Below are 26,009 nucleotides of genomic sequence, written 5' to 3'. Positions count from 1 at the left end.
CATTTGCTTCTAACTTTCAGCATTTTATAGTAATTTTGAAAAAAAAAAAAAAAAAACTTCATATGCCATCATGATATACCATTTTCACATAAATAAAACTCCATTAGTTACACCATTTAATGCAGTAGAAATCCATCATCCTTAATCTTGCTCTCACATACTGTTGCTGTTCAAAGTTTTTCACTTGGTTATACTATAAATTAAAGATGCCAAGAAATCCTGTTTTCAAGTGTAAGCAATCTTTGCATATGAAGTATCTTCATGAAGTGGGCTACTCTTATGTAGATTCTAATGACTTCACATCAATTATCTTAGTATCCCATTAGTGTGGGGTTGATGTGAAGTTATCCCATTTTTGCATAATGCATATGAGATACTGAAGCTGTTGATGCGATGTTATTAGCTTCTATAACATCACATCAATTCTATATAGCCCAGTCATGAAGCTACATCACATGCAAACTTGTTTGCTTACACTTGGATAAAGGATTAAACCAAGAATATAATTTCATGGCACCTTTAATTTACATGGTATCATTGCGCTATAGGTTTTGCAACTTCTCTTATGCATGAGGACACTAGCACCATGTCAGTCAGTGGCGCTAGTATGAATGTGGCGGTCGTGTTTAGTTAGTCTAGAAAACGTGTTTTTAAATTTAAATATAGTGTGGCTTTTTGTCTCAAATTGTGCTGCAGTTGTGCATTGGTTAGATACAAGTGTCCTTCAGTGGTGTTATTGTTTGGAACTGTGTTGTATATATATTGTGTTTTTGCTGCCGTTTGTTTCACTACTTCAACGTGTAAAGATGGCGTCCAACAAGAAACGTATGTCAGCGGCGTGCAAGACTTCTACACGAAAGGCTGGCTCAGCGTTAGATTTTTCGCAATGGATGCATTGCAGAAACTGCTACATGTATGCGCCGAAGAATGTGAAGGATCTGTGGTCAGTCTGGCTAAATGAGAAGAACGAAAATGTCTATGTATGTGAGAAGTGTCGGGATAGGCTGGAGCATTTAGGAATGGATGCTAAAATTGGGACCATAGCGGAAGAACTTCGGCAGGAGTTCGTGAAAATACTAAATGACCTTCATCTTCTGCATGAGGAATTGGAAGTGCTCGGTAAGGAGATACTGGAGATTACTTTAGCTGAAGTAACTAGAACAGGATTACGTATGGGTGAGGCTTTGGTGAATGATGCAGTAATAAATAGTATGGGATGATTGGGAGTCAACAAAATAAAACCACAAGTGGCCTAGAAGAAACGAGATGTCATGAGAGTGAGTGGGTAAGTAATACAGCATTGAGTAATGAAACTGGGAGAGTCATGCTGAATAGCATAGAAAATGAGTCCATGAGTGATGCTTCTGTGGACTTGAATGAAGTTAAGAGTGGTAAGATATATGGTGATTCTATGATTAAGTGTATGGAGAGTGGTAGGCATGAGGAGTGCTTGGCTGGTGGGACAATAGAAAGAGTGGATTTAGCAATAAAGAGAGGGCATGAAGCAGACAAGATGATAGTTATGGTGGGTACAAATGACCTGAGTGATGGTATAAATCATGTAGGAAAAGATTTAAGAACATTGTTAGATATTGTGAACAGGAAAGGTTTTGACAATTATGAGTTAAGTAGACAAGTGATGATAATGAATGATATGATTGCAAGAATGTGCAAAAAAAAGAGGTCTGGAATTTGTTGATGTTTGGAGTGGGTTTGAAGGAAAAAGACAGTTGTATGCTAGAGATGGACTGCATATGAACATGGAAGGACATAAACGATTGAAGAAGTTACTGTTTTCTGAACAAGTTGAAGTAATTGGGCAGGGAAACTAATATTGAAAAGGTTGAGTGTAAGAGAGAGAAACTTTAGCACTGATTGTTTATTTATTGATCCTTATATGCAGAATAAATTGCAGAAGAGAGGGGATAAAAATTGGCATAGGACTACTGAAATTAGTCACTTATATATCAGTTCTAAAGCCGGTACAAGATCCAGAGGGAATCTGCAATTTTTGTATACGAATGCAAGAAGCAATCGAAATAAGAGAGAAGAATTTTTGGCATTAGTCAGTGCAATCTCACCAGAATTTCTATGCATTAGTGAAACTTGGCTGTCAGCAGAAGCTGTGGTCACTGGAGTTGAATGTGATGGGTACAGTATTTTCAGGGAGGATAGAGAAGATAGTACAGGGGGAGGAGTACCGTTGATGATAGCTGATGTGTTGCAGCCAAAGAAAGTAGTATATCAAGATGATAGACATGTGAATTAGAGTTCATTTGAGGCAGTCTGGTGCAAAATAGTGACCAATGCAACCAAATATACAGTTGGATGCTGCTATAGGCCAGGGAGTATAGGGGGAGATATTGAATTCATGCGTCAGCAAATTAGTGCAATAAGTGGAGGTTTAGTGATTATTATGAGGGATTTTAATTAAGGTGATAGCATTTGGAAGGAGGAAATATCACGCACGAAAAAGGAAATGGAGTTCATTCATCTTCTACGAGATAATTACTTGAAACAGCATGTAACTGAAAGGACACGTGGTGTGAGAGTGTTGGAACTAGTTATTGGTTCATAGGTTATATGCATAAGTATGGTGTCCTCGTTACTTCCAATTGGTGAAAGCGATCATGTGGTATTGACTTGGCAGGTTGCAAAATCTGTGGATTTTTCTTTTAAGAATGGGTATATACGGAACTACAGGTTAGGCAATTATAACAAGCTTCAGAGTGAGCTTGCAGCCATCCCATGGCAGAACATATTGCAGAACATATTGCATGCACTGCTAACATCTTTCCATGTTAGCAGTGCACGGGATAAAATCAGCGGGTATCTGAGGAAAGCAATATGAGATTGTATCCCCATGGTCAGGAAGTCAAACAAGGCAGGCGTTAGATGGATGAGCAGTAGTATCAAGCTTGATCTGCAAAAAAAGAAAATGTTATGGAGAATTTACCAGGAGAAAGGTGATCAGTACACTCATGAGCAGTACAAGGCTCAGGCTAGGACGGTTACAAGCATAGTAAGAAAAGCTAAATCAGATTATGAGAAGACCTTAGCCAAAGAGATCAAGGGTAATTCCCAAAGAGTTCTTCTGCTATGTGACAACTAAAGGGAAGAATGACTTCGGAAGGATAACTTTAATGGGTGCTGATGGTATGGAGGTGACAAAATCAGATGTAATAGTCGAGTTACTGAGTGATCACTTTTCAAAAGTCTATCACCCAAGTGAGGATATCTCTGTACCTGTAGCAATAACTAATGTGAGAATTGAAGCTAAATAATCAGAGTTATTTAATATATTGCAAAATTTAAATGCAAACACTGCTGTAGGCTTAGATCAGCTCAGGTTTTGCTTGAATGTGCAAAGGAATTGTCAACCCCTCTTACTTGGATATTTAACTTAAGTTTGAACTCTGGTATGGTCCCTACGGAGTGGAAGTTAGGCAAAGTAGTTCCTTTGCATAAAGGTGGATCTAAAACTGCAGTAGTTAATTAGAGACCAATCACCATCTCAAGAGTATTGGAAAAATTGGTTAAAGACAAAATTCAAGAATGGGTGGATCAGGATATGATACTCTATAGAGGCCAACATGGTTTTGTTAAAGGTAGATCCTGCCTTAGCAATCTATTAACTTTTCATAATAGAATGACATCTGAGTTGGACAAAGGAACTGGCTACACAGTGGTACTTCTGAATTTTGCTAAGGCTTTTCACAGGATACCCCATGGAACATTGTTATGCAAATTGGAGCAGATGGGAATGGATATTAAATTGGTGATATGGATAGGAGAATGGCTCAGGGAGCAATACCAGAAGGTGATGTATGGAGGAGCCAAGTCCAGGATGAGACAGGTGACCAGTGGTGTGCCTCAGGGCTCTGTGCTTGGGCCATTGTTGTTTAATTTGTATATAAATGATATAGGAAATGGCTTACAAGGGAGATGTTCAGTTGTTTGCTGATGATGGGTAGCACAATTAAAAATCAAGCTGATGTTGAAAGTTTTCAGGATGATTTAAATAAGCTGGTAGAATGGGCAAAAGGTAATGGATGTCAGTTCAATGTGGAAAAGTCATGCATTTTGGGATTAAAAGATTACCAGCTGTGTACTACATCGATGGAACGGTACTCCAAGAGATTGATGAGGTTAGGGACTTAGTGGGGTGTTGGTAGATAGGGAGATGAAGTTCAGAGGACACATTGCTAAGGTGTCCAAGATTGCACATAGGATTACATTCACCAAATATCATTTCATTTGCCAATTCACCAAGCGTTGATACTTCCACTTGGTTGTTGAGGAACACACTGACATCCAGGGATAAAGCAGTTATTATTCTCCTTTATAAAGTGTTGATACTTCCACATTTGGATTACTGTGCTCATGTCTGGTCACCTGGATTCCTTGGAGATGAGGAGGCTGTGGAGAGGGTTCAGAGAAGAGTGACCAAGTTGGTGAGTGATGTAAAAAATGCTGCGTACATTGATAGATTGAGAGCTTGTGGATTGCAGAGGTTTTGATAGGCGGAGAAGAGGGGATATGATAGAAACATTTAAATTACTGAAAGGTTTATAGGATTGATGCAGGGGAAATGTTTCAGCTGTGTGATAGTGACGGAAGAACAAAAGGTCATCCCTGGAAATTAAAGAAGAGTGTGGCCAACAAGGGTGTCAGAACAAGGTTTTTTTGCCTGTAGGGTGGTGAATGAGTGGAATTCATTGCCTGACTTAGTTGTGAGCTCTTTGTCTGTAAATGAATTCAAGAAGAGATATGACAGATATTGTTTTGCTAGTTTGGGTCTCCCACGATGAGTCTACTGACTCCATGGAGATACCTGTAATAATAATATATATATATATATGTGTGTGTGTGTGTGTCTGTTGTATTAGGGTTACCAAGTAATTTTATAAGCTTGGTTATATAACTCCTAATCCCAAGTATGCAAATAATTAAGTTTGCACCTGAAACATAGTTCAAGTCTAAAGATGGTACAACACCAGGGCAACTCATTGTAGAGGTAGGTAAAGCTCTGATCCCTATTCTTAGTATTTTCCCATAATGTAAAGCACATCTCACTAAAAGATGTATACTGCAATACATTATGGGTGGGGGTTACTACCCAGACCGGTTTCAACCTTTTTTGAGGTCTCCTCAGTGAGTAGCTATTGGACTTTTCTCTGGAGGCCAGATTGTTACCACAACAGTAATAGGCAGTTAAACATGAAGTCTTAAACATAATATAGTTAAACATGAAATCCCTAAGTTAAAAAAATTTATTACAAATATATATATATATATATATATATATATATGTGTGTGTGTGTGTGAGTGACATATTCATTCTTTTTTCCAAGATAGATATCATTACCGAAGGGAAATTACTCCTAATAGGACTGAATTGCAAATGGGAGTTCTACGTGTTCTGATTTTAACTTTGTTTATAAATAACTTTTTTATTTGTTTCTGCTGAGCAATATGATATTAATTAATATCAAAAACTCAATACAATGATTAAATTTGCCAAAATGACATCAGTAATGAATACATTTTTCAAAAAATGAAAGTCCAACGGTTTAAAGTTCCAAGGTCTAGTTTACAATAGCAGCATTATCTGGTTACCTGGGAATTCTTAGCACTCTCTGATTTCATGTTTAACTGCCTATTGCTGTTGTGGTAACAATCTGGCCTTCAGAGAATGAAGTTTAATTTAATGCTGTTTGACTCATCTTGGAAGATTGAACTATAATTCACCATTCTTGCCTACTGCAGATTGGTAAATGGCAATATTTTGCCATTTACTAATAAATCCCAAAATCACTGTTCCATGGCTCTTTATGCAATATATTCAGAGCTGCCCTGACATTTAATGGATGGTAATCAGGGTTGCAGAGTGGCCAGGCAGGAGGTATGGAGGTGTATGAGGAAGAGGGGGGTGTCGGAGAAGTACGTGAGGTTGGTGAAGGAGATGTATGAGGGAACAGAAACTAAGGTCAGGTCTAGTGTCAGCATGACAGAAGGGTTCCCTATTGTCGTAGGGCTACACCAAGGGTCAGCTCTGAGCCCCTACCTCTTTGACCTGGTCATGGATGTACTAGTGGAGGATGTCAAGAAGGAGGCACCATGGAGCATGCTGTTGGCCGATGACATTGTTCTATGCAAATCATCCCGAGAGAAGCTTGAAAATACCCTGGAAGAGTGGAGAAAGGCATTGGAGGAGAGCAGCATGAGAATTAACCGGGTGAAGACTGAATATATGTCAACGGGGAGTGACGAGGATATCGTCATACGACTCCAGGGTGAAAGGCTAATTTCAGAGAAGAAATTCAAGTACCTTGGGTCGGTTGTCGAGAGGAATGGTGACCTGGATGAGGAAATACAGCACCGAATAACATGCGGTTGGATGAATTGGAGGAAGATGAGCTGGGTCCTGTGCGACAAGAAGGTGAGTTGTAAGAGGAAAGGAAAGCTCTATAAGATGGTGGTGAGGCCGGCGATGCTCCATGGTGTGGAGACGTGGCCTATAACCAAGGCACAGGAGAGGAAGATGGAGGTAGCGGAGATGCGGATGTTGAGATGGATGAGTGGTGTGACAAAGAAGGACAGGATAAGGAATGACTACATCAGAGGGACGGTTAAGGTGGGACCAATTGACAAGAAGATACAAGAAAGTAGGCTGAGGTGGTTTGGACATGTTGAGAGGAAGGGTGAGGAGTATGTTGGTAAATGAGTGGAGTATATGGAGTTGGGGGAAGGAGGAAAAGAGGCAGACCCAAGCTCAGGTGGAGGGATAAGATGACAGAGGATCTTAGGGAGAAAGGATGGAGTCCGAAGGATGCCCTGGACTGGAGAACTTGGAAGAGGAAGGTTAAAGATTGGTGTGCCGACCCCGTTTAACATGGGATAAGGCAGAGTGAAAGAAGAAGAAGAAGAATCGCCAAGCTCCCACTGGCTACTACGCACACTCATACATTGTGTACATCTGTCCACATCTGTCCAGATGTGTACATAAATGGGAATATCAGTTTAATTCAACTAAATATAAAATGTGGAAGTTTGGGATACATCAATGGGTGGTTGCATACCCTGTTGGAGGAACTGGAGGAAGTGCGGAAGCAAAGGATTTGGGAGTGATGATTAATAGAAACTTCGGGGGGGGGGACATATTGCAAAACTGGCGAAGATAGTCTAAAGCATTGTTACACTACTGAGAAGGACACTAACTGAAAGAGATACAAGGGTTGTGATTCTATTGTATAAATCCCTCATTACACTGCACCTGGACCTGCTGTGCTCAGATTTAGTTCTCAGGATTTGAAAGGAATAAATTAACCTTGGAAAGAGTGCAGAGGTTGATAACAAAAATGATATCAGGTTTTGAAGATATGAGATATGGAATGAACATAAGAAATGTGGATTGCAAAGTTTGCTCAATAGAAAAAGAGGTGATATGATTGAGACATTTAAACTATTTGAGAGATAGTTACAGGGTTGACACTGGGGAATTTCTTACTTATGATTGAAAAGAAAAAGGAATGAGGATAAGGGGTCATCCCTGAAAATTGCAACACTCAGGGATGACCTCTTGTTCAATCCACTCATGCAAAAAGAGTAAGAGTGGCTCTTTTTGCATTGGGTGGATTGAAACCATGGAACCCATTTCACCCCTATAAGACGATGGAATGTATTGTCTTATAGGGTGGTGAAAGCATACTCTGTGGGAGGAGTTATACTGGAGAAAGTAGGGGAGAAAGAGATCTGGGGTTAATGATTGATAAAAACCTGAAATTTAGGGGCCATATTGCAAAGGTGGTGAAGGTAACACAGAGGATTGTTGCAATAATGAGAAGGACACTGTTAGATCGTGAATGAGGCCTGCCTCTGCTAGACAGATCCTCATTCAGAATCTAACAAGAACGGAGCCTAAATAAAGAAAATACCTGTGCTGCTGGTGAAAATTATACTAGAAAGAAATAAGGAAAGGGGTGAAGTGTATCATATAATTGTCTATTAAGTGTATATCTATTCACCCAATGCAGAGGAAACATTGTAAAATATTAATATGTGAATTACAAGGGATGTGTGTAAATTGGAAGTGGAAAATAATATGTGTAAACAGAAACAGAAGAATAATATGTGTAAGTTGCAACAAACAAAAAAAAAGGAAAATGTTGACAATCAACCCAAGGACAGGCCACAGTGTGATGACTAAGAGCCATAAGGTTGAAACCCATTGTTGAACCTTACAAGTAAGATTTTTCGCAAATTCTCTGGGAGGAACTCTTTCACGGGTTCGAGATGAAAGTCTTCGATGCAACCGTGACTGTAAGTTGCAGGATAAAAAGGGAGTTGATCGTCAAAAAATCGAGAGAGAGTGGGGAAGACGGTGAAAGAGGTATGACATGAGAAGGAGGTCTGACAAAAAAACTAGTGCAGACCGACAAAATAAAGGCTCGGATCCAAAATTAGACCCGAACCGTGATGTCCCTCCTGTAGGATACAGAAGTTCCAGGCAGGCATCGCAGATGTTTCCCAATGATGACTAAAATCGAGTGTGCATCAATCCGTGAGATGGGAAAGCAATCTGCACTGAATAAAAGTCCAACCAGGATATGCACGTGACTCACACATGGTGGTTGAGTGAGACTGTATGCTGCAAGAAATGTTAAGGTAATTTTGACCTATCTAAAGTTCAAGAGGGAGCATTGAATGAAAAATTCGGTTTAAGCACGTTTGCAGAAAGGAAGACTGAGACTATATTGTTAGTTAGTGGAACTTTTAGGGACATTGGACTGGTAGTCCGAAGAGTTATGTGATCCTTGCAGAAATAATTTGTGTGTGTATGTTACCTTAGCTGTCTCCCTAAAGATACTTGTCTAGACAATTCTTAGTATATGCCTATGTGCTGTCCACTCTTAGAAGATAATAGACATATCATATTCTGAAATTGTCATGTAATGCTACTTAAAGTGTTTAATCTAATTTAAGGGAATTAAAGAGTTGATTGATTTATGTTTCATGTATACTGATAGTGTAAAATAAAACTTTTTTATGTTTATAATTGAATCCTGGTCATTGAATTGTGTTTGAGAATGACATTGCCACTCACCAAAATATGGACCATGACAAAAAGGGGAAAGAGTGATTAAGTAATATTAATCCCGTTCTTACCTATCCTAGACTAGGGCAAACCTTCTACCTTGCCACTGATGCATCCAAGGACACCATTGGTGCAGTGCTAGAGCAAACGGAAGGGGAATCTTTCAAATCAGTTGCGTTCATTAGCAGGAGATTATCTCTTTCGGAAAGGGATTACTCTGTGATTGAAAGGGAGGCACTGGCAATTGTGTGCAGCCTCAGTAAGCTTTGTCGCATACTGCTGGGACAAAATATCATCCTCAGATCAGATTACAAACTCTTATCCTTCATATCATCTATGAAGGATAAGAATCAAAGAATTGTGCGCTGGTCTTTGGAGATGCAGGAATTCAATATGGAGGTTAGTTATATATTGGAAAAATCTAATGTTGTTGCTGACTACCTGTCCCAGTCACTAACACCCCCAGGCTGAGGAGAAACCCAGCTGCAATGAAGGAACCACTGAACAAATCTCAGTCATTCAAGGGACTGTGAAGGGGGCATCACCCGAACCCCGGCTCCAGGCCTAGGAGAAGAAGGACATTACTGACCCAACATGGCAGGACACCAGAGAATTCACAGGACATGGAAGAGGGTGACGGATAGGTACCTTTGAAAGGGAATGAGACACGATGTGGAGGCATATGTGTCCTCGTGTCATTTATGTCAACGGAAGTCTCCCATCACGGGTAAGGCCCGCATCCAACCATTCCCTCTCCCCTCGTGACTCTTTCAGGCTATGGCCATGGACACTGTGGGACCGCTCCCCACCACCTCAAGGGAAACATGTACATCCTAGTTGTATTAGACATGTTCTCTAGGTTCCCCGAAGCTGCAGCCATGAAGGACCAGACGACCAAGACAGCAGCTAGTAAGCTCTTCAAAATGATGTTTTCAAGGTATGGAACCCGAAACCCTGTTGTCAGATCAAGGCATGAACTTCACTGCCGAGGAAATCCTACAGTTATGCAAATCATTGGGGATAAAGAAACTTTTCACCACCCCATATCACCTCAGGCGAATGGAATGTGTGAGAGGATGAACCGCACTCTGAAGCTCACATTAGCAAAACTGGCAGAAGGGCAGATCTCAGAGTGGGATACTCATCTCCCTCACACCCTCTTCACTGCAGGACAGCCCTACATGCAGCCACCAGGGAGGACCCCGCAGTACTACTCTATGGCTTCAAACCATGTTTCCAAATGATTTCAGAGGCTCCAAGGCAGAGACCGGTTTTCCCGATATTGATGAATACCTCAACAACCTTATTAGAGTCAACAAGCTAGCCTATGACTTGGTGGATGAATCTAGTGACAGGGTTTCCCAGCATGCCAAACAATATGCAAACAGGCTAAGGAAAACCAAGGACCTGAGGGAAGGGAACATAGCCTCAAAAGATAAGGAAAAGGGGGGAAATTTGGTAGTGGTGCAGCTGGGCCCTTTGAGATAATCGAGAAAGTAACACCCGTGATGTTTAAAATTAAGGAAACCAACCATAAAGGAAAGGTCATCACTGTCCATTCTGACTGCCTGAGGCTCTACAAGAAAAGATCTGAGAGATTAGTCTGCTTCAGTGACTCGTTGGAAAATGTCTGGGGGACAAAGAGGAGACAGAGGGGTGGGAACAAGTACAAGAACAGTGGGTACTAGTCCCATGACAATCTGCAATCACTTCAAGAAGGAAACCATAAGGGAGAAGAAGAAGGGCATCTTCCAGATGAATATTTCCCCAGCCTCACGAGACACAGAGAGACCCCAGACATGACCCACGAAGATGGAACCCGTCAGGGGGGGGGGATCAAAGCGAGCCAACGAGGTCAGGGGAGAGGGGTAATCACAAAACCCCATGTCAAGGTACATGCTGAGACCCAGGCAAGACAGGAGAACATTTTCCAGAGAAAGGAGATGCTGTTGCTAAAAGGGGAAAAGGAAGGGAACAGGAAATGGGGGCAACGACTAACTGGTTAAAGAAAAATTTTTTCTAACGAAAACAATTTTAAGAAAAAAGGGGGGGGGCCTTTGTTATATCGTGAATGAGGCCTACCTCTGCTAGACAGATCCTCGTTCAGGATCTAACAAGAACAGAGCCTAAACAAAGAAAATACCTGTACTGCTGGTGAAAATTGTGCTAGAAAGAAATAAGGAAAGGGAGTGAAGTGTATCATATAATTGTCTATTAAGTGTATATCTATTCACCCAGTGGAGAGGAAACATTGTAAAATATTAACATGTGTGAATTAAAAGGGATGTGTGTAAATTGGAAGTGGAAAATAATATATGTGTAAACAGAAACAGAAGAATAATATGTGTAATTTGCAACAAACAAAAAAAAAGGGAAATGTTGATAATCAACGCAAGGACAGATTCTATGAAACTGTGCATGCCACAGTGATGACTAAGAGCCATAAGATCATGACTTTGATAAACCCATTGTTGAATCTTACAAGCAAGATTTTTCGCAAATTCTCGGAGGAGCTCTTCACGGGTTCGAGATGAAAGTCTTCGATGCGACCATGACTATAATTTGCAGGATAAAAAGGGAGTTGATCGTAGGAAAATCAAGAGAGTGGGGAAGAAGGTGAAAGAGGTATGATGTGAGGAGGTCCGACAAAAAAACTCCAAGTGCAGACCGACAAAATAAAGGCTCGGATCCAAAATTAAACCCGAACCGTGATGTCCCTCCTGTAGGGTACAGAAGTTCCAGACAGGCATCGCAGATGTTTCCCAATGATGACTAAAATCGAGTGTGCATCAATCCATGAGATGGGAAAGCAATCTGCACTGAATAAAAGTCCAACCAGGATATGCACGTGACTCACACATGGTGGTTGAGTGAGACTGTATGCTGCAAGAAATGTTAAGGTAATTTTGACCTATCTGAAGTTCAAGAGGGAGCATTGAATGAAAAATTCGGTTTAAGCACATTTGCAGAAAGGAAGACTGAGACTATATTGTTAGTTAGTCTCAGATATATAACTCTTCGGACTGGTAGTCCGAAGAGTTATGTGATCCTTGCAGAAATAATTTTTGTGTGTATGTTACCTTAGCTGTCTCCCTAAAGATACATGTCTAGACAATTCTTAGTATATGCCTATGTGCTGTCCACTCTTAGAAGATAATAGACATATCATATTCTGAAATTGTCATGTAATGCTACTTAAAGTGTTTAATCTAATTTAAGGGAGTTAAAGAGTTGATTGATTTATGTTTCTTAATTTTGATCTATCACAGTGAGTAGGTCTCGATCTCAAACACAACAACCAGGCAGTGCAAAAATAATTGATAGAATAAGCCAAGAGTACAGGTATGGCTACACCATCGAGTTCAGAACTGAGTAACCCCGAGTTCTTCAAAAACACAAACCCCAAACAGATATGTCGAAAATTTTCAGGGGAAGGGAATGATGACATGTGATCCTTCGTTTGGTATGTAGAGGAGCTAAGAAAGGCTGCCCAATGGAGCGAACCTCAACTCCTGTCCTTGATATGTAGTGAGCTTATAGGGAAGGCAAAAAAAAACATTCTGCTCCCACCTCACCTTGAGGTGAGCACTAAAGTATGAGGACTTCAAAAGGACGTTGACCTCTGAATTTCAAAAAAAAATGCCGAATCAGCCAAACATTAAAAAATTCTACAGCTGTCTACTAAAGAAAGGGGAGAGGGTGACAAATTTTTTTAACAGGCTGTCAACCCTTGCCCGTGACATAAAAACATCACCACACGATGAGGAACGCATTGAATGGCTGACACTGCAACAATTTCTGGCAGGCCTCTCCTCTGAGCTAAAAGGAAGTACATACATGAAAGGAACAAACAGCCTGGATGAATGCTACATAGCGGCCAGAGAGAGAGAGAGAGAGAGAAAGTGAAAATAATAGCAGATGTGACTGAAGCCTCTGAATGCATAGATATGATACTAGCAGAAGAATAAAGGGAGGAGACAAAAAAAAATTTTTTTAAGGACCATATCGCCTCTCCCAGAGACCATGAGGGCATACATTACAGGATGCAAAACACTAATATAGCAGGGACAGACTTTAAAGGGAACCTTGCCCTTTTGAGGGATCATAGAGGAAATGCCATGTGAATTCCTGCTTAACACTGGGGCCCACATATCAGTCATCCCTAATGTGCTCTTCAAGAAGCATGACATGTCACATGACAACATGCTGATCCCACTCCAACAACCCCACAAAGTAATGGGAATAGCCAGAATAGACCGCTATCCATATTTTATCCATTTTGACGTGATTAATAGAATGAATGGTAGAACCAATATAAAAAATTTTTCATCCTGACTAGCAGTTGAACTTATAAACTACATTATGGCACAGTAGCATTTAGCGTAAGTTATTGTGGTTCTGTATTTTAGTCTATTTTGTAATTTGTTGTTGGTGGTGATAAACACAATTCTATAGAAAGTTTTTTCACTTGGTTAGATGAGTGATGGTGAACCTTTCAGGTGCAGCATGTCAAAAATTCATAAAATTCCTAACTTGACTCTCTGCTGAAATGCCCCCCCACCCCCAAACACAAGAGAAACAATTCTATATACATATAATAAATTTAGTTTAATCCTTTATCCAAGTGTGAGCAAACAAAGTTTCCCTGAAAGTATCTTCAGAACTGGGGTAAGGTGGTACAACACCGGGAAACTCGTTGCAAAGGTGGAACAAACTAAAATCACTCCTATCTCAGTATCTCCCATAATGCAAAACATATCTTGCAGATATGTCTAATGTTATGCATTAAGGGAAGTGCCACTACCCAGACTAGTTTCGACCTTTATTGAGGTCTCTTCAGTGGGAGCCAGGCATAAGTGGAGATACCAGGCAGAAGCATTTTAGCAAGGTCATCTCTACCTATAGGAGTTGCCAAACAGTGTGCCACCTTTTTATTAAATTACTCTGGATTTAGAGAAAGATGTTGAAAGTTTATTTTTCACTTGGCTAGACTATAATAAATTTAGTTTAATCCTTTATCCAAGTGTGAGCCAAGAAAGTTTGCACCTGAAAGTATCTTCAGGACTGGGGTAAGGTGGTACAATGCTGGGCAAGTCGTTGCAAAGGTGGAGCAAGCTAACATCACTCCTATCTCAGTATCTCCCATTATGCAAAACACATCTCCTAGCGGATATGTATAATGTTATGCATTAAGGGAAGTGCCACTACCCAGACTAGTTTTGACCTTCATTGAGGTCTCTTCAGTGGGAGCCAGGCCCAAGTGGAGATACCAGGCAGAAGCATTAGCAAGGTCATCTCTACCTAGAGGAGTTGCCAAACAGTGTGTCACCTTTTTATTAAATTACTTTTGATTTTCAAATTCTTTATATATATTCATTTATTTACAAAATATACAGTCCAGTCACGTGTGGTATTATGCATATTATTATTATTATTATTATTACGGGTATCTCCATGGAGTCAGTAGGCTCATCGTGGGAGACCCAAACTATGAAAACAATATGTATCATATCTGTTCTTGAATTCATTTACAGAAGAAGAACTCACAACTGAGTCAGGCAATGCATTCTACTCATTCACCACCCTCCTGGCGAAAAATCTCGTTCTCACATCTTGGTTAACCACACTTTTCCTTAATTTCCAGGGATGACCTCTTGTTCTTCCATCACTATCACACAGCTGAAACATTTCCCGTGCATCAATCTTATAAAAACCTTTTAGTAATTTAAATATTTCTATCATATCCCCTCTTCTCCACCTATCAACCAACCTCTGCAATCCACAAGCTCTCAATCTATCAATGTAGGAAACATTTTTTACATCACTCACCAACTTAGTCACTCTCCTCTGAAACCCTTTCACAGCCTCCTCATCTCCAAGGAAACCAGTGACCACATCTGAGCACAGTAATCCAAATCTGGAAGTATCAACGCTTTGTAAAAGTGAATAATAACCTCTTTATCTCTGGATGTTAGTGTGTTCCTCAATAACTTAGTAATCCTATGTGCAATCTCAGACACCTTAGCAATGTGTTCCCCCTGAACTTCATCTCACTATCTACCAACATCCCTAAGTCCATATCTTCATCAATCTCTTGGAGTACTGTTCCATCAATGTAGTACACAGCTGGTAATCTTTTAATCCCAAAATGCATAACTTTACACTTTTCCACATTGAACTGACATCCATTTCTTTTGCCCATTTTACCAGCTTATTTAAATCATCCTGAAAACTCTCAACATCAGCTTGATTTTTTATTGTGCTTCACAACTTTGCATCATCAGCAAACAACCGAATATCTCCCTTTAAGCCATTTCCTATATTATTTATGTACAAATGAAACAACAAGGGTCCCAGTACAGAGCCCTGAGGCACACCACTGGTCACCTACCTCATCCTGGACTTGGCTCCTCCATACACCACCTTCTGGTATCTTTCCCTGAGCCATTCTCCTATCCATATCACCAATTTAGTATCCATTCACATCTGCTCCAATTTGCGTAACAATGTTCCATGGGGTATCCTGTGAAAAGCCTTAGCAAAATTCAGAAGTACCACTGTGTAGCCAGTTCCTTTGAGCAACTCAGATGTCATTCTATTATGAAAAGTTAATAGATTGCTAAGGCAGGATCTACCTTTAGCAAAATCATGTTGGCCCCTATAGAGTATCATATCCTGATTCACCCATTCTTGAATTTCGTCTTTAACCGACTTTTCCAATACTTTTACCACCAGTCCCAAGATGGTGATTCATCTGTAATTAACTACCACAGTCCACATGGTTAGCCTAGTGGCTTTGCACTTTGCAAACATATGCCTGGAGAAGGAGTGTCCTAGGTTCGATTCCTGTTGCCAACGTGAGGAGCTAAAGGATCTTCCTCAGCCATAGCCAAGTTAGCCGATCTTGGGCGTGGACAGCAGGGTTTTTTCTGCCAGTTTATCTGGAGTTTTTCATCCCACAAGCAGGCAAACTGGCCCCATGAACACAGGGATACAGCAATGAATACTTTTGAATACACAAGGGATACAGTAATGAATAATTTTTGATCTCTATTCTGCGAATAGAGATCAAAAAATATACAATCACTGCTCAAGTTTCTCTTTCTTACACTTAACCTTTTCAATATTAGTTTCCCTGCCCAATTACTTCAACTTGTTAACAAAAACAGTAATTTCTTCAATCGCTTATGTCCTTCCATGTTCAGATGCAGCCCATCTCTTGCCAAGTCAATACCACATGTCAACACCTTTGCCTTCAAACACACTCCAGACATCAACAAATTCCAGTCCTTGTTTTTTGCACATTCTTGTAATTATATCATTCATTATCATCGCTCGTCTACTTAACTCGTAATTGTCAAAACGAGGCTGCACACACATACTATCCTCCCATTGACACTTGTCTTCTTCATGGTATTCTTAAGTCTTTTGCTACCCGATTTATACTACCACTCAGGTCATTTGTACCCACCATAACTATAATCTGTTCTGCATCATGCCCTCTCTTTATTGTTAAAGCCACTCTCTCTATTGTTCCACCAGCCAAGCACTCCTCAGGCACACCGCTCTCCATACCCTTAATCATAGAATCACCATATATTTTATCACTGATAACTTCATTCAAGTCCAAACAAGAGTCACTCATGGCCTCATTTTCTACACTATTCAGCATCACTCTCTCAGTTTCATTACGCAATGCTCTTTTACTTACTCCTCACTCTCATGACATCTTGTTTCTTCTAGACCTCTTGTGCTTTCATTCTGTTGACTTCCAATCATTCCCATACTATTTATTTTTTTATCAATCACCAAAGACTCTCCCATACTTAATTCTGTTCTAGTTACTTCAGCTAGAGTAATCTCCATAGTCCTAATTTCTCTATTCAACCCATTTAACTCTGTTTTAATTTCCAGAACCCCCTTACTGAGCATTTCTAATTCCTCTTGAAAAAAATGAAGGTCACTTTTAATTTTCCCGAACTCCTGCCGAAGTTAATCTGCTACGGTCCTGACGTCTGCTTCCATGCCTAATCGCTCCAGCCATCCCGGCACTTCTCACATACTTCGACGTTTTCATTCTTCTCATTTAGTCAAACAGTCCACAGATCCTTCACATTCTTTGGCACATACATATAACAGTTTCCGCAACACATCCACTGCGAAAAATCCAATGCAGAGCCAGACTTTCTTAGAGACGTTCTGCGTGCTGCTGACATATGTCTCTTGTTGGACGCCATCTTTAGTTGCTAAAGTAGTGAAACAAACAGCAGCAAAAGCACAATATATACAACAGAATTCCAAACAATAACACCACTGAAGGACACTTGTATCCAACCGAAGCACAACTGCAGCACAATTTGAGACAAAAAGGCATACTATACTTTAATTTGAAAACACGTTTTCTAGCACAACTCAACATGACTGCCACATTCGCTAATGATACTAGTGCCTGATATATATTGACACATCAGATAATTACAAAAATGAAATAAGAGTAAAACAAACTCATGCACATGTAAAATAATATAATGAAAAAAACAGATTCATTATTAAAAACAGTTAGTTTGATACAAAAGAAAAATCAGTTTTTTACAATAGAGGAAATGATATGCACACTGTTAATTGGGCTTAAATTAGTGCACTAAAAATTACCTTACTTGTAATAGTAATTTTGAATTGAACTGAAAAAAATATGGAACGCATTGCATTCGATTTGATTAACATCAATTCATGCTTTTTTTTTTGTTTGTTTCTGAGTCTTAATAAGTCTGAAATTGAGGGTAGTTACTTAGTGCACTTCAATCCCAAGCAAGCTGCACTAATTTATTTCCTCTCAGTCGCTTTCTTTTGTTTGTTTTAATATTGCTTAATGCCAAGAATAAAGCCTTGCAACAGTATATAGAGGGATAAATTGTGAGTAAAGCTACTGCTAGATTTTTAAGGGTGCTAAAACTTTCTGGTATTCGGTTCAAAACATTCAAAATTTCTTGTTTGTAGTGGCACTGTTCATTCTGCAGGCGATTTCTTTCCAGCTCCTCAGGTTGAGACCTCTGGACAACAAACACTTCAGCCCAGATGCTGGCCTGGAACTCTGCTAACTGCAGTTATGATCCTTCAGTTTGTAGCCACTGGAAATCATTTAATTCAATAGTAGTGAATACAACTATATCCAGATACTTAATTATTTTAATTGTCTGTTCTAAACTTCTAAATTGATTAAATCTGCCAAACTGATCATTTATTGAGTTTAAAATATGCTAGTACTTTATATGCAAGGGCTTTATTTCATTTTGCACATCCATGCTGACCTCCTTAAAATGTTTTTCAGTCAAGTTTTTTTAGATGAAGTTTTAGTCTCCACATCTCGTTTGAAAATTTGAAGTTTAGTTTCAAAGGCTCTTTTATGTATCCAAACATAACTTCAATACTTTTACCAAAACCTTGTAACTTAAATTTCATTTTATTCGTATGAACAGAGAGGTCTCTAAAGAGTCAGTGTGCTGACCCATGTATAATCACTGAGCTTAAGAACCTGTTCCAAATTTTTATTCTCAACATATAAATTAATTTCTTCATAGCACTCCACAAATCTTTTCCTCTCTTAAAAACCTTACATTGTTGCACATCAGCAATCTACTGTAAGTTGATTCAACATCCTTATCAAAGAAAAGGGAACGTATGTGGAATTATAAGACAGGTGATTATAATAGTCTTAGGTATCAATTTGAGGTGGTTCCCATGTCCATGGAAGGCAGAATTGGAAGGCCAGGATATCATTAGTGCTTGGGAAATTGTGAAAGAATATTTGTTATCAGCAATAGTAAGCTGTATTCCACAAGTGAAGAAGAGAACACAATATGGTGTAAAGTGAATGACAAACAATATCAAACATGAACTGCAGTCGAAAAAAGAGATTATGGGAGAGATATAAGGAGAGGGGTGGAATGCAGGTACATGAAGGATATAAGACAGAGAAGTTTCATAGAGGGGAGGAATATTTTTTAGCAGCAATAGTAAGCTGTATTCCAGAAATGAAGAATAGGTCACAATTTGGTGTAAAGTGGATGACAAACAATATTAAACAGGAAGTGCATGTGAAAAAGAGGCTATGGAAGAGATATACAGAGACAGGTGAACAGCAGATGCATGAAGAATATAAGACACAGGCCAGGAGAGTGACTAGTATGGTGAGGAAGGAAAAACTGGAATATGAGAAGAGATTGGCACTAAGATCCGAAGAAAATCCTAGGGAATTTTTTAGCTATTTGGCCAGTAGGAGAAAAAATTATTGTGGAACAATGACATTGCAGGATAAAAATGGGAATAGATTGACTGATGTAGATGACATAGTGGAGTTGTTCAATGAGCACTTTATTGAAGTATTTCATCTTGGGGAAGAAGGTTTTAATACTAGAGGGATAGGGCAGGTTCAGGGTTTAGAGGTGCAAGATGAGAGTGTGTTCCAAATACTGAGTACTCTGGATATCAGTAAAGCTGTGGGACTGGATGGTATTTCACCATGGGTTTTGAGAGAATGTGATAAAAAAAATGACAGCTCTGTTGACCTGGCTCTTCAATAAAAGTCTGGCTGCAGGGAAAGGCACCCAAGGAATGGGAGGAAGGTAAGATGCACAAGGTTGGTAGCAGACTGGAAGTGTCTAATTATAGGCCGGTTTGTGTGTCACAGTAGTTGTTAAGGTCTTGGCAAAATTAGAGAGGGACTATATACAGCGTTGGGTAGATGAGGATAATGTTATCTGTGAGAATCAACATGGATCTGTTAAGGGGCGCTCTTGCTTTTGTAAGATTGCCTTTTATAATAAAGTGACAAGCACAATTGATGAGAGAATGGCATATACTGCCATTTTTTTGGGATTTTACAAAGGTATTTGACAGGGTGCCACATGATAAGCTGATATTTAAGTTGCAGCACATGGTTTAAATGTCCGGTTAGTCAAATGGATTCAGGATTGGCTGTCTGATAGGCATCAGAGAGTTGTATATGGTAGGACAATATCAAAGAAGCAGAAGGTTACAAGTGCGGTTCTACAGGGCTCATTACTGGGACCTGTATTGTTCAACCTTTATATCAATAACATTGTCAATGGATTGCAAGGGGATATTCAGTTTTTTGCGGATGGTGTGAAGCTGGAAGGGTTATCAGTAATAGTGCAGATATGGCAGCCCTGCAAGAGGATTTGAATAAACTAGACAGATGGGCAAATGAATGGGGGTGTCGGTTTAATGCAGCAAAATGAAGTCTTGAAGATTGGGATCCATCAATGGGAGGATGCATACTTGATTGGAGGAGCTATACTGGAGGAAGTAGGGGGAGACAAGAGCGCCAAGGGTGATGATTGATATAAAACTGAAATTCAGGGATCATATTGCCAAGTGGTGAAGGTAACCCAGAGGATTGCTGCAATACTGAGTAGGAGTTGACCTGCAGAGATAAAAGGGTTATCATTCTGTTGTATAAGACCCTGATTACACCACACTTAGACTATTGATCTCAAATTTGGTCCCCAGGATTTGAAGGGGATAAATCCTTTGTGGAAAGGATACAAAGGCGGATAACAAAGATGATTTCAGGACTGTACGATATCAGTTAGGAGGATCAACTGAGGGAATGTGGACTGCAGAGTTTGGTGAATAGATGAAGGAGAGGTGATATGATCGTGACTTTTAAACTGTTGAGAAGCAGTTACAGGGTAGACATTGCGGAGTTCTTTTGCTTGGTGGAATATCAGGAAGGAGCAATGACAAGGGGCCATCCCTGGAAGTTACGAAAGGAAAATGAGCAAGAGGATGAGGATTGGTTTCTTTGCGTGGAGGGTGGGTGAACCGTGGAATGCATTGCCTGAGAGAGAGAGAGTGGTTAGAGCAAGAACGGTCAATGGGTTCAAGGAGTGGTATGATAGGTTTTGTGTTTCCTATGGAAGACCTCCCATGATGAGTCTTTTGACTTCATGGAGGCCTGAATAATAATAATAATAATAATAGTCCTGCAATAGTGCAGAAAATTCTTGCTTCCGAAGGGGGTTTAGCAGCTATTAAATTCACTATTTTTGTTACAACTGTCATTATATCATGTAGTTCTGCAATGTAGATTCTGCTTTGGCACACAACACCTCCTGGTGGATAATGCAATGCAATGAAATGGTACAACTGGATGTCCAATTACTTCTATAAACTGTGTCACAAATCTAACTTTTTTCCCTTCATTGAATACCCCATCTATTGTCACAGATACAACTTTCGACATATCAATGCTTAGGTCACATTTTTAGATCAGTGTTACATGTTTCATTCTCTGATGTATTTATTGGCACTGTTTCTGGCTTTACTAGCTCTTCTCTCATTGTCTGACCATCAGAAAATCTAGCAGTGTGACATCAGTGACATCAACAAGGTTACATCTGTAGTTTTATGAAGACAAATTGAAAAATATTTACAATTATTTAAGTCTCCTTTTAATTGATGTTGTATGTTGGAGATCGTTGTCATCACTCTGTCTATAATGGTATTTCTACTAACCGGTAAATCAGAAATACTGCTACTGTATCACCCAAAATGTCATGATGTGTCACTGTTGACATACATATAATAGGTTCGCCATCATTGGTTAGATTAAAGATGCCCAGAAATTATATTCTTGGTTTAATCTGTTATTCAGAATACCATTTCCCGGCATCTTAATTTATAATATAAGAAAGTGAAAAAACTTTTGACATCTATCTCTGATTCAGAGTAATTTAATAATAAAGTGATATCCCTTTTAACTTGTTTATATAAAGGAAATATATGATTTGTTCATTATTTCAACCTTGGTATCTCTTCTGGACCTAACGCCCATGTATCTACCATAATATGTCCATGTATTCCTTCTGAATACCAACTTCGAATCATAACCCAGCAATCCTCGAGTTACCTTCACCACTTTGCAATATGCTCCCTGAATTTCAGTTTTATATCAATCATCAACCTCAGATATTCTTCCGAAGTCATTCTTCAGAAGGATAACTTTAGTGGGTGCTGATGGTATTGAGGTGACAAAATCAGATGTAATAGTCGAGTTACTGAGTTATCACTTTTCAAAAGTCTATCACCCAAGTGAGGATATCTCTGTTCCTGTGGCAATAACTAATGTGAGAATTGAAGCAAAGAAATCAGAGTTATTTAATATATTGCAAAATTTAAATGCAAACACTGCTGCTGGCTTAGATGGAATATCAGCTCGGGTGTTGCGTGAATGTGCAAAGGAATTGTCAACCTCTCTTACTTGGATATTTAATTTAAGATTGAACTCTGGCATGGTCCCTAGGGAATGGAAGTTGGGCAAAGTGGTTCCTTTGCATAAGGGTGGCTCTAAAACTGCGGTAGTTAATTACAGACCAATCACCATCTCAGGAGTAGTGGTAAAAGTATTGGAAAAGTTGATTAGAGACAAAATTCAAGAATGGGTGGATCAGGATATGATACTCTATAGAGGCCAACATGGTTTTGTTAAAGGTAGATCCTGCTTTAGCAATCTATTAACTTTTCATAACAGAATGACATCTGAGTTGGACAAAGGAACTGGCTACACAGTGGTACTTCTAGATTTTACTAAGGCTTTTGACAGGATATCCCATGGAACACTGTTATGCAAATTGGAGCAGATGGGAATGGATACTAAATTGGTGATATGGATAGGAGAATAGCTCAGGGAGAGATACCAGAAGGTTGGTGTATGGAGGAGCTGAGTCTTGGATGAGGCAGCTGACCAGTGGTGTGCCTCAGGGCTCTGTGCTTGAGCCATTGTTGTTTAATTTGTATATAAATGATATAGGAAATGGCTTACAGGGAGATATTCAGTTGTTTGCTGATGATGCAAAGTTGGGTAGCGCAATAAAAAATCAAGCTGATGTTGAAAGTTTGCAGGATGATTTAAATAAGCTGGTAGAATGGGCAAAAGATAATGGATGTCAGTTCAATGTGGAAAAGTCATGCATTTTGGAATTAAAAGATTACCAGCTGTGTGCTACATTGAGGGAACGGTACTCCAAGAGATTGATGAGGTTAGGGACTTAGGGGTGTTGGTAGATACAGAGATGAAGTTCAGAGGACACATTGCTAAGGTGTCCAAGATTACTTGGTTGTTGAAGAACACACTGACATCCAGAAATAAAGAGGTTATTATTCCCCTTTATAAAGCGTTGATACTTCCACATTTGGATTACTGTGCTCCGGCCTGGTCACTTGGATTCCTTGGAGATGAGGAGGCTGTGGAGAGGGTTCAGAGAAGAGTGACTAAGTTGGTGAGTGATGTAAAAAATGCTCCCTACATTGATAGATTGAGAGCTTGTGGATTGCAGAGGTTGGTTGATAGGCAGAGAAGAGGGGATATGATAGAAACATTTAAATTACTGAAAGGTTTATAGGATTGATGCAGGGGAAATATTTCAGCTGTGTGATAGTGATGGAAGAACAAGAGGTCATCCCTGGAAATTAAAGAAGAGTGTGGTTAACAAGGGTGTCATAACAAGGTTTTTTGCCTGGAGGGTGGTAAATGAGTGGATTTATTGCCTGACTTAGTTGTGAGCTCTTTGACTGTAAATGAATTCAAGAAGAGATATGACAGATATTGTTTTGCAAGTTTGGGTCTCCCGTGATGAGTCTACTGACTCCATGGAGCTACCCATAATTATAATAATAATATTTACCATAATAAGAGATTCCAGTTGGTAGAGAGGGGAATAAAAATTGTGTTTCTACATGGGCAAGAAAATATTAAATCAGGGAGGAAGGAACAATGGTTTTAGTAGAAGTGCAATAAATTTAGATAATGGGGCCATTGCAGTGTGTGTGTTTGAAATTACGTGGTGCATGGAGTAGCACTCCAACACTTTGAGCACAATTTCAGACAAACAGATTATCCTATAATTATAATACTATGAAGCTGACAATTTTACCTTGTTTCCACTAGTAAAACTTACTAGTGGAACTTAGTCTTTCATTAGCACACCAGTGCTATCTATCAAAGAGAATGTCAGCATTGTTGACACAGTTCTGAACCTTGGTCTTTACTATCCTATCTAACACTTTGATCACAATTTTAGACAAGCAGATTGGCCTGTAATTCAAAGCCTTAATCGTATCATCTCCTGTATGAAGTAAAACAATTTTGTCAAAGTGTTGCAGGGCTACTCTTTCTACCCTTGGAACTTGTGCCAGTCTAAGACTCATGCTAGAAAATTATTTCAAAATTGCTGTTAAATACTTTGGGATATTCCAGACACATAGTTATATGGTATTGAGTCATCCACTCACCATTGGTGCTCTCTTCCTCTCCCACTGCTCTTAAGTTCTGCACAATATTACATTCATGAAGATAAAATGCCTTTATGAACTGCTAATTTCTCTACTATATTCTCCTCAGTGAGTATTATTCTACAGTTTTCATTAACCAATATGATATACCTAGATGATATAGCTAGATGAGAAGATGATATAGCTAGTGGGATTGAATGTGAGGGATATGGTGTATTCAGGAATGACAGGAAGAATAAAATGGGGGAAGGAGTATTATTGATGATAGCTGATGAGCTGCAGCCAAGGAGAATAGAAGTTGAATTGCAGAATAGAGAAAAGAGCACAATTGAGGCCATTTGGTGTGAGATTGAGGCTAGCAGAACAAAATATACAGTTGGGTGCTGCTATAGACCAGGTGATGGAAAAGATGGTGCAGATAGTATGCATAAGCAAATAGAAGAAATGAGTGGAATTAGGGTAATTATTATTGGAGATTTCAATTATGGTAGCATTGATTGGAGAGAGGAGAGAACACACGGGAGGAAGGAATTGGAATTTATGCAGTTAATAAGGGATAACTATTTGCGACAGCATGTAATGGAAAATACCAGAGATCAAAGAGGGCTTGACCTAGTAATTACATTTGAGGATTTGGCTGTAACAAATATGACCACATTGCCACCAGCTGGTGAGAGTGATCATAGGGTCTTGACTTGGGAGGTGGCTAAAGGCATGGAATTTACAATTAAGGCAGGGTACATGTGGAATTATCGGGCTGGAAAGTATGATAAGCCTAGGAGTTTGATTGGTTCAGTGCCATGTCATGTACAACTGCAAGGACTAGAAGTTGATAGTGCATGGGAGGCAGGTAAGAAGTGTTTGCATGGAGCAATGGCTGACTGTATACCTAGAGTCCGAATAATAAATCAAGTAGGGATTAAATGGATGAATAACACCATTAAGCTTGAGCTAAAAAAAAAAGAAACAACTATGGAGGAAATTTAAGGAGAAAGGTGACCTACAGGCACATGAACACGGTATAAAGCCCAGGCCAGAAGGGTGACAAGTGTGGTAAGAAAAGCAAAAGCGGATTATGAAAGAACATTAGCCATGCAGGCTAAAGAGAATCCCAAACAGTTTATTCGATATGTTGCAAGTAAAAGAAAAAATGTATACGGCAGATTGATTTTAAGGAATGCTGATGGTAGGTAGATAACCAAATCAGTTAATATAGTTGAATTACTGAGCGAGCACTTTGCAAGAGTATATCATCCAGGTGGTGACATTGCAGGAATGAATGAACTAATAGCTTATACAGAAATTGTGGTGAATGAAGTGGAGGTGAATAGTCTATTACAAAACCTCAATGTCAATAGATCTGTGGGATTGGATGGTATACCAGAAAAGGGGGGTGGAAAGAGGGAAAAATAGTTCCACTGCATAAAGGTGGTTCCAAGACTGCTGTTGAAAATTACTGGCCGATCAGCAAATCAGGAATTGTTGTCAAGGTCTTGGAGAAAATAGTCAAGAGGAAAATACAAAATTGGATAGATGAAAATGGGATACTGTATTGGGGGACAGCATGCTTTTGTGAAGGGGTAGGTCATGCCTCAGTTAC

At 39.5% G+C, this 26,009-nt stretch overlaps 1 protein-coding gene across 4 annotated transcripts in view; it reads left to right on the top strand.

Annotated features, from left to right (window-relative positions):
* LOC150099946 (ATP-binding cassette sub-family C member 1-like) overlaps positions 1-26,009 on the top strand; it is a 684,487-nt gene that overhangs the window by 407,763 nt on the left and 250,715 nt on the right. The gene's annotated exons all lie outside the window — the stretch shown is intronic.

This window comes from Typopeltis vanoorti, chromosome 13 (genome assembly GCF_054136105.1).
Source record: "Typopeltis vanoorti isolate ZY-2024b chromosome 13, IOZ_Tvanoo_1.0, whole genome shotgun sequence".
Classification (NCBI taxonomy): Eukaryota; Metazoa; Arthropoda; class Arachnida; order Uropygi; family Thelyphonidae; genus Typopeltis; species Typopeltis vanoorti.
This window is presented reverse-complemented; position numbering and strand designations above follow the sequence as displayed.